Source organism: Medicago sativa, chromosome 2 (genome assembly GCF_051527215.1).
Source record: "Medicago sativa cultivar Bolivia chromosome 2, Bolivia_mono, whole genome shotgun sequence".
Classification (NCBI taxonomy): Eukaryota; Viridiplantae; Streptophyta; class Magnoliopsida; order Fabales; family Fabaceae; genus Medicago; species Medicago sativa.
In genome coordinates this window covers 80,419,225-80,427,491 of record NC_140750.1, presented here as the reverse complement: position 1 = coordinate 80,427,491, position 8,267 = coordinate 80,419,225, and the positions used below count along the sequence as shown (strand labels likewise).

Genomic DNA, 8,267 nt, shown 5'->3' with positions numbered 1-8,267 from the left:
ATCTAATCAAGCTTAACATTTCTGAGACATTTAGTCAAAAAAATACATTGCTATGACATGTTGTAGAAGATACAAATTAATGAAAATATTAAGCTCAATAAGTGGACAAGACTAATTAAAAAGAAAATCAAAATATGCATGTATATTTATTGATGTAAAAGTGGTAATAAAAAAAAATTAAAAAAATCGTCGACATAAAAAAAAATTAAAAAAATCGTCGACAGCAGGATTCGAACCTGCGCAGGCAAAGCCCAACAGATTTCGAGTCTGTCTCCTTAACCACTCGGACATATCGACGTTGCTTGTTGGTTGATAAAGTGCTTCGATTTTAACTATATGCGCAATTAGATGGTGTTAACTTTGAGTTGGAGAAGCCCAATTTGTGGAAGTATTCAAGCCCATAACCTGTAAGAGCATTCGTAATATACTGGGCTTGCCTTGTTCTTACTAAAACTGAAGTGATTATTTGAAAGAAGAAAAAAAAAGAAGTATACTTTTTGGTGAATAATTAATTATCCTTCGAAGTAATCATTCCTTGGTGAGGAGATGAGTAATCTCCCTTCAAGTTTACCCTTTGGTCTATGCTATTTGTTTCCTTATAGAGCAATTACTTTTCTTTCTTTTGTAATAAAGAGAAACATATAAGCAAGCCACACAACATGCATCTTAGTCCGAGTTGGTTTAGAAAACCCTCCCAAAGCACTAAAATGAAGATATGTGATCAAACAAACTTACGGAGTACTGAATAAATACTAAACCATTGCCGCACAAGCATTAAAATTTTTCAAAAAATGTCGAATCCAAAAGATAAGTGATTCAAAATTTTCACATCACCAAAGCCCGCAACACACACATTCATATTTTGTTGAAGTATACCACGTTGAACTAGATTATCCTTTATAGAGATCGGGTTATGAAGAAGCCATCAAGAAAAATAGATACCTTTAAAAATATAACATTGTATAAGATTGTAATTTTTTTTATAAGAACTAACATTAATTGTTCAATTAGAATTGAATATAAACACTCTTTAGTTTCTTTCGCATTTTGAATATAATTAGAGGAGATTTAAACTTTTTTTTGGGAAGCATGTGTGTAGTGCTCTTTTCTATTCAAGGAGGTGTGTATGGTAAGAAACGCAGCTCATGGTAGGGATTGGGGGAAGAAACAAGAGAGGCAAGTACTATCTGGCCCAACCAACTAACATCCCTACACGTTATCATAATTAAATGAAAAAATTGCTTTCATAATTAATTAAATATTATAAAAATGGAATGTTATTAATTATAATAGAAAATACATGCTATCATTATTTTAAAAATGACAATATTTTAAAAATGGCATAATATCAGGATAATAAATAAGGAATGATCTTCTAATCCATCAGGATAATTTCTAACCCAGTCTATACTCAAGATAGAAATTACAAAGGAAAGTCAGGATAGGATAGGAAAATGGTTTATTTTATCTCATTCCTTTGGTGCATCAAACATGAGATTTAAGCAGGATATGATTAATGTATCATATTCTGTCTCTCTATCCTGACCATCAAACGCACCTAATTGTCACAACTTTTATATTTGTTACAGATGGTAATCGTCCTGCTTTGGTACTCTCTAATGTTCTCCAAGAAATTAGAGACTTTATTCTAAATTACAACTTAAATTACAACTAATAATGTCTTTTTAGGGAAAATGACAACTAATAATTAAGAGGAATGCTATTGAATTCGCGTATTAATATGTAAGAACTTAATTATTATTTTTTTGGTGGGATTACTTACTTATTTGATACATATTAGAATTTGTCCTCGGGAGCTTAGATCAGTTGGTAAGGACAATGCATAATAAATGCAAGGTCTGGGGTTCAAACCCAGGCCACCACCAAATAAAATAAAAATGTATATTATAATTTTTTCTAGTTATACCCTATTTAATTTTTATTACACCCCAAAATGCAAAATTATCTATAAGTAAAAATTAATTTTCAAATTCACCTAAAACCCTTTGCATCGTTTTTCCTATTCCAATACTCAATTTAACTAGGTCATGTAAACTCAGTTTAAGTGCATACACTTAAACTGAAATTTGTGTTAACCTGATGTAAGATTTTTCCTACACGTCATATAACTATGTACACGTGAGTATATATAGGATCGTTTCCACAGGGAGTTACGTTAATCATAAGCATTTACACAATCGTTCACATTAAGGGTTTGGATATAAATTGTTTGTTTGTAACACTATATCCATATTTGACATTTAAGTAAAAACGAGAGGGGATCGAACTATTTCGCTTGCGGTATAAGATAACGAGCAAGCATAACAGCAGCAATCTCTCGATCGATTAACAGACTCTAGCTTTATAACCAATATTATTACAATCATTTCTACAATATCCTTCGTGTCCAAAGTGACATCGTTATTTCTAGGTTATCGTTTAAACATTCGTGTCCAAATTCCTTAAACGATAACAAAGTCGATCGGATGACTTAATCGACCGTGTCCAGCCTGATTAAGTATCCGAAAGCATTAAAAGCTTGATTAAAAGTAATTATCAAAGGTTTACAAACTTGTCAAGAATGATATAACATAAGATAGATTGTTATTCTAGGTCTAGATTCAAGGGTTTGTGTCCAAATCATCTTGAATCTCTTTGAAAGCATTAAAAGCAAGAATAACAACAATATTGAATCATTAAGCTAGAACCTTATATATTAAAAGATCAAAAGATTACATAATAGCTTGATAGTTACCTCAATACTACAAAGAAGGTTAGTTACATATAGACATGTAAACTAATGCAAGGAATGAAGGAAAGATGAAGATTCCATGCCAAGATCCTTGATGTCTCAATGAATCTAGGGTTGAATCTACTCCTTAATCACTTGCTTTGTGTTTCTCTCTATGAAATAGCTCTAACCTCTCTCTAGAAATGTGTCAAATGTTTTAATGGAATAGTGAATACCTAAAAGAGAGGTAAAAATGCTATTTAAATGGCCTGTGTTTTTGCACCTGCGCTAATAGCGCATCTCACGCTAATAGCGTGGTAAGGCGGCCTATAATTTGGCCAATGGGAGCCTGCCACGTTGTTCTTGCCCTGCTGCTACGCTCCAGCCACGCTAATAGCGTGGCTCTCTGGAGCATTTACGCTAATAGCGTGAAATACGCTAATAGCGTAGCTCTTCAAACCCAGCTTCTGCTTCCACGCTCCAGGTACGCATATAGCGTAGCTCTCTGGACATTGTACGCTAATAGCGCAGAATACGCTATTAGCGTACTCTTCAAGAGAGCTCCAGATCCACGCCCCAGGTGCGCTAATGGCGTATCCCTCTGGCCTTGGGTATTTCTTCATCACGCCAATAGCGTAGGACACGCTAATGGCGTAGCTTCATGAACTTTGACATTTCTTGCTCCTTGCTTGTAATTTCCTGCACAAAAAGGGTAGACTAAGGCTCAAAAGCATAAATGACATATTAACACAATATTTGGAGTTTTCCATAGAGAATCTTGCAAAACAAGTCACTAAAACGACTAAACTCCTATGCGAAATATATCACTTTTAAACACTTATCAAACTCTCCCCAACTTGGCTTTTTGTTTGTCCTCAAACAAATTAATTGAAAAGGAAACTAACAAGGCTTTGGACAAGGTTTTCAACATGGTGTCAAACAATTCAAAACAAAAATAAACAAATGGTGATTCAAAAATGATTGCGTGGACAAGCATGAAGTCCTCCGCTACTCTAGGTTCAAACTAAGAATGCGAAAAATGTCCTAAGCACAAACTATACATCATAAACTTCAATACATAAACATAACTATCTATGAACCACACCTAACACACTTCTTTGAAAGTAAATGCAATATAATGATAACAATGAATGAGGTAATGAACACACATCCAACAATCATGCTAACATCCTATTTAAGTTAGGTGTCCATCCAAATATCGTCTCAAAAAGCATAAAAGCATGGATCAAAAGGTCTTGCAAGGGTTATAACTTGGCCGGGCTACAAAAGAAATGTCATATGTGGGGCAATTGATCAGAAAGCCTATCAAAGAGGAACATTTTTTTGTATCACAACTTGAAATCCATATACTTCCCTACCAAGAATTAAAACCTTTGGTGATTAACAATAAAACTTATAACCTTGACAACTTATTCTCTTTTTGATTTTTCACTTCCTTTTTCTTTTCTTTTCTTTTTTTTCTTTTTTTTTTTTTTTTCAAATGTACAATTTTTTCTTTGATTCAACGTTGTCAGGTTATTTTACAACTTCACCAGAACTTAACATATAATGCCTCCTTTTTCTCCCCAACTTGAATACAACAAAAACTCTAATTGAATGTTCCCCTATCCTAAGGCAAGGGACAAAGTACAAAAAGGTTAAGGGTTCAACAAAGTAAAAATATCAAAGTCCTATAAGATTCAAGCATGAACTGGATTTTTTTGAAAAATTCCAGGCAAATTCAACAAGCATTGTGCTTATGAATATTGACAGTTCATGTTTGAGGACTTGATTCATTAGGCTCGGATTGGGGTATCAGATACTCGCTCTTCTCACAGGTAGGCTTTATGTGGTCAAGTTGGTTACTCTCAATTCAAAAAGTGCCTTGATCCTTTCCATGCTTTCAAACAATTCAAAATAATTATCAGATTTAACATAACTAAAACAAGTTAGACGGTGATTATTGGTCTCCAGCATATATACAACAGATTGAAGCTACCTCACATTTATGTTAAGTACTAAGTGGTTCAAAAATATTTATGTCTATGAAAAGAATTAAATGATATATATTTGTGCAAAGTACAAGTTTCAAATTCTTATTAAAAACCTAGAATAAAAGAAAACCAATACCTTGGCCTTACGCTTTATCACAAGTAATATCATTATCACTCACCTGCTTTTGCTCAAACATGGCTCCATGGAGCACTTTAAGATTTATTGTTCATGAGCAATTTTCTTTTGAGAGACACAAGCAAGATGTAACAAAAATTTCATCCAAAGCATAAGTTATTAAACTAAAAAGCTAAGTTATTAAACCAAATATAAAGTAACAAAGTAACAAAGTAACAAATCAAGCACTAAAAACCACAGTGCTTGAAGAGTACAAAATACAACCAAAATAAACAGATGTTCCAACATGAAATAAAAACATAGAGTTATAAAGCAAAAAGAAAAACATCACTAAAAACTCAAGTTCACTGATCATCCTCTCCAGCATCATCCATATCAAGATCCTGGTACACATCATCATCATCACCCACGACTCCAGCATCATCAGGTGTCGCCTCATCATCAACAGCATCAGCCACCCCCACATAAGGATTTGGCCTGCCCTCAGGCCAATGAACATAAGTCTGGTACTGCTCAGGAGTCATAACCGGGTACTCAGCATTTCCCGGATGCATGTGAGCATTGTAGAGGTCCTGGTGTATGCCCATGTTACTCCTCCAAATTGCTTCATTCTGGTCCATCAAGAAGCTGTTCTGGTCCCTCACGTACTGGTTATGCATCTGCTGCTCCAGCATAAAGGTCTGCAAACCTGAAAAGTCAAAAGAACCAGCAGCCTCAGATGGGCCACCTTCATCATCAGAGAAATGGTATTGAGCTGCCCTTTGCTCTGTTTTCTCCCAGGTGCGAATATGAGTGTCAGTAATGACCCCTTCAATATCTTCATCATAGGGTCCAGAAATAGGCACTCCATAAGCCTTCAGCAATCCCATAATCAAACCCGGGTAGAACAAAGCCACCTTCTTAGCACCAGTGGCTACTTTCAAAGCCACAGCCTTCATCTCATTAGCAATGATGCGAGCAATATCAACAGGCACTTCTTTCATAATGCACCAGATGAGTGGTAGAACGGCTTTTGGGGCATCGGAAGTATGGGCTCTTGGAAGGGCATTGTGGACAAGGAATTGGAAAATTAAGCGGGCAGTAGCTGTCATCTCCTTGGTAAGTGCATGCCTAATCTCTCCCTTGTCATTTTTGACAAATAGCCTACCCTTGTTCATTATATCACGCTCAATTTGCTGATATTTCCAATTTCCTTGAGCGTTTCTCTTAGCATAGGTACACAAGGTGGGCATTGTGGGGTCCTCAGATGGCTCAAGGTTTAAAGCATTTTCAAGGAAATCATTGATTGCATCCCTATCAAAAGGGATTTGCTTTCCTCGGACGTAAGAAGTCCAAGAGAAAGTCTCAGCAAAGGTAGCGGGTGAGGCATCAGGGACAGCATTACAATAAAACTCCCTGATTAGGTCGGTGTTAATCTCGGTTGCAGGCACGAGGAGTTTGGTCCATTTGCGACCAGTGAAAATGTGGAGCATATCAGAATGCTCACCACTAGGATGAATATCAAAAGTTTTCTCGTGCCAGGTTTTGTACTGCACCATTTTCTTAAACCTGGCAGAGTGGGCAGGGGTGGGGAAACGGTTTGGGATTGCAGGTGCAGCAGAGGAAGAGGCACCTTTGCCTCTAGGACGCTTAGTCCCGGTAGTTTTTTCAACATTTTTCGGTGCCATCTGCAACAAAACCAGGAAACACCAACATATTGCATAGAAAATATTAGCACAAAATACAATTGGTCATTTAAAAATATCAAAAATTTTGAAAATCTGGGCAAGTAAGAAGATCTACGCTATTAGCGCCTGCCACGCTAATAGCGAAATTTTTCTGGGAAACTTTCGCTATTAGCGTAGAATACGCTAATAGCGAAATTTTCTGGAAAAGTTGCGCTATTAGCGTAATTTTCGCTATTAGCGTAGCTCTTCGTACCTGCAATTTTCAAATTTTCAAAATCTTTGTTCCTGCAATTTCTCAGCACAATCCAGCATATTTCAACCCTAGGTTTCATCCTATGTCTCTAAAACACAATAGAATCATGAAAAGGAATCAAAATCACATCATTGGCATACAAATCATTCAAAACCCTTATTTTTCAAATTTACAAAATGGGTCAAAATCAAAAGATGAATGTTTGTTGCATGTGGGTTATGATTATTGTTCCTTTTCCAACTATTATCAATGAAGAACAATCTCTATTCACAAATCAAAACTCTAACCCTAACCTAACCATCTCTAATCATGTCAAAAACATGGATTTTTCAAATTTAAGAACAAAGATAGGAAGAGAAGATCAAACCTTGTTAATGCAGAGAGAAGCAACACAAATGCAAGAAGAAATGATGCAAAAATGGATGCTTGAACCAAAATGAAAAGTGGGTTTGATTTCTAGGGTTAGGGAATGGGAGAGAAGTTTTTATGTGTGGTTATGAGATAATGGACAAATGAAACCGTAAAAGGGGAAAAAGAGGGGTTGTGGGAAGTTAAGGGGAGTTAATCCCCTGGGCCCACAAAATTTTTTTCTCCCACGCCAAACTCACGCTTATAGCGTGGCTCTCTGGAGCTCTCACGCTAATAGCGCAAATTTCGCTATTGGCGTGAGGCTTCAGGATCAGTTTTTCAAAGTCTTTCATTTCTGCTGTAAATGTATATGTACTACTACTATATGCAATAACCATAAAAATACTTACAAAACTGGGTGTGCCTCCCAGCAAGAGCTTGTTTTACGTCCTTAGCTTGACGCATTTTGAAGAAATCATGGCTCGATTAGTGAAATTGTCGTCAAACACCGATCAATTTCACCACCGAAGTAGGGCTTAAGCCTTTGCCCATTAACAATCCAGTTGGCTTTGGTGACTGGGTCCTCAAGTTCCACAGCTCCGTATGGTTTGACCTCTTTAACCATGAAAGGTCCGGACCACTTAGACTTCAATTTGCCCGGAAACAACCTCAGTCTTGAATTGAAAAGTAATACCATTTGTCCCGGCATGAATTGTCTCAGAGTGATCTTCTTGTCATGATACTTCTTGGTCCTTTCTTTGTAGAGCTTTGAAGATTCATAAGCTTGATTTCTCAATTCTTCAAGCTCATGCATTTGAACTTTTCTTCTTTCACCGGCTTTCTCTTGATCGAAGTTTAGGAACTTCAATGCCCAAAAGGCTTTATGTTCGAGCTCGACCGGTAAATGACAAGATTTGCCATAAACCATTTGGAAAGGAGTGAGGCCTATAGGAGACTTGTATGCAGTCCTATATGCCCACAAAGCTTCATCAAGTTTAGCCGACCAATCCTTCCGAGATGTAGAGACCGTCTTCTCAAGTATGCGTTTGACCTCCCGGTTAGAAACTTCGGCTTGTCCATTCGTTTGCGGATGATACGGTGATGCTACTTTGTGCTTGACTCCATAATGATCTAGGGC

The 8,267-nt window shown here is 36.6% G+C and overlaps 1 non-coding gene across 1 annotated transcript; it reads right to left on the bottom strand.

Annotated features, from left to right (window-relative positions):
- Positions 1 to 215: 215 nt before the first annotated feature.
- TRNAS-CGA (transfer RNA serine (anticodon CGA)) lies at positions 216 to 297 on the bottom strand. The gene has a single exon. It is a non-coding gene; the product is annotated as a tRNA-Ser (tRNA).
- Between the last annotated feature and the right edge of the window lie 7,970 nt (positions 298 to 8,267).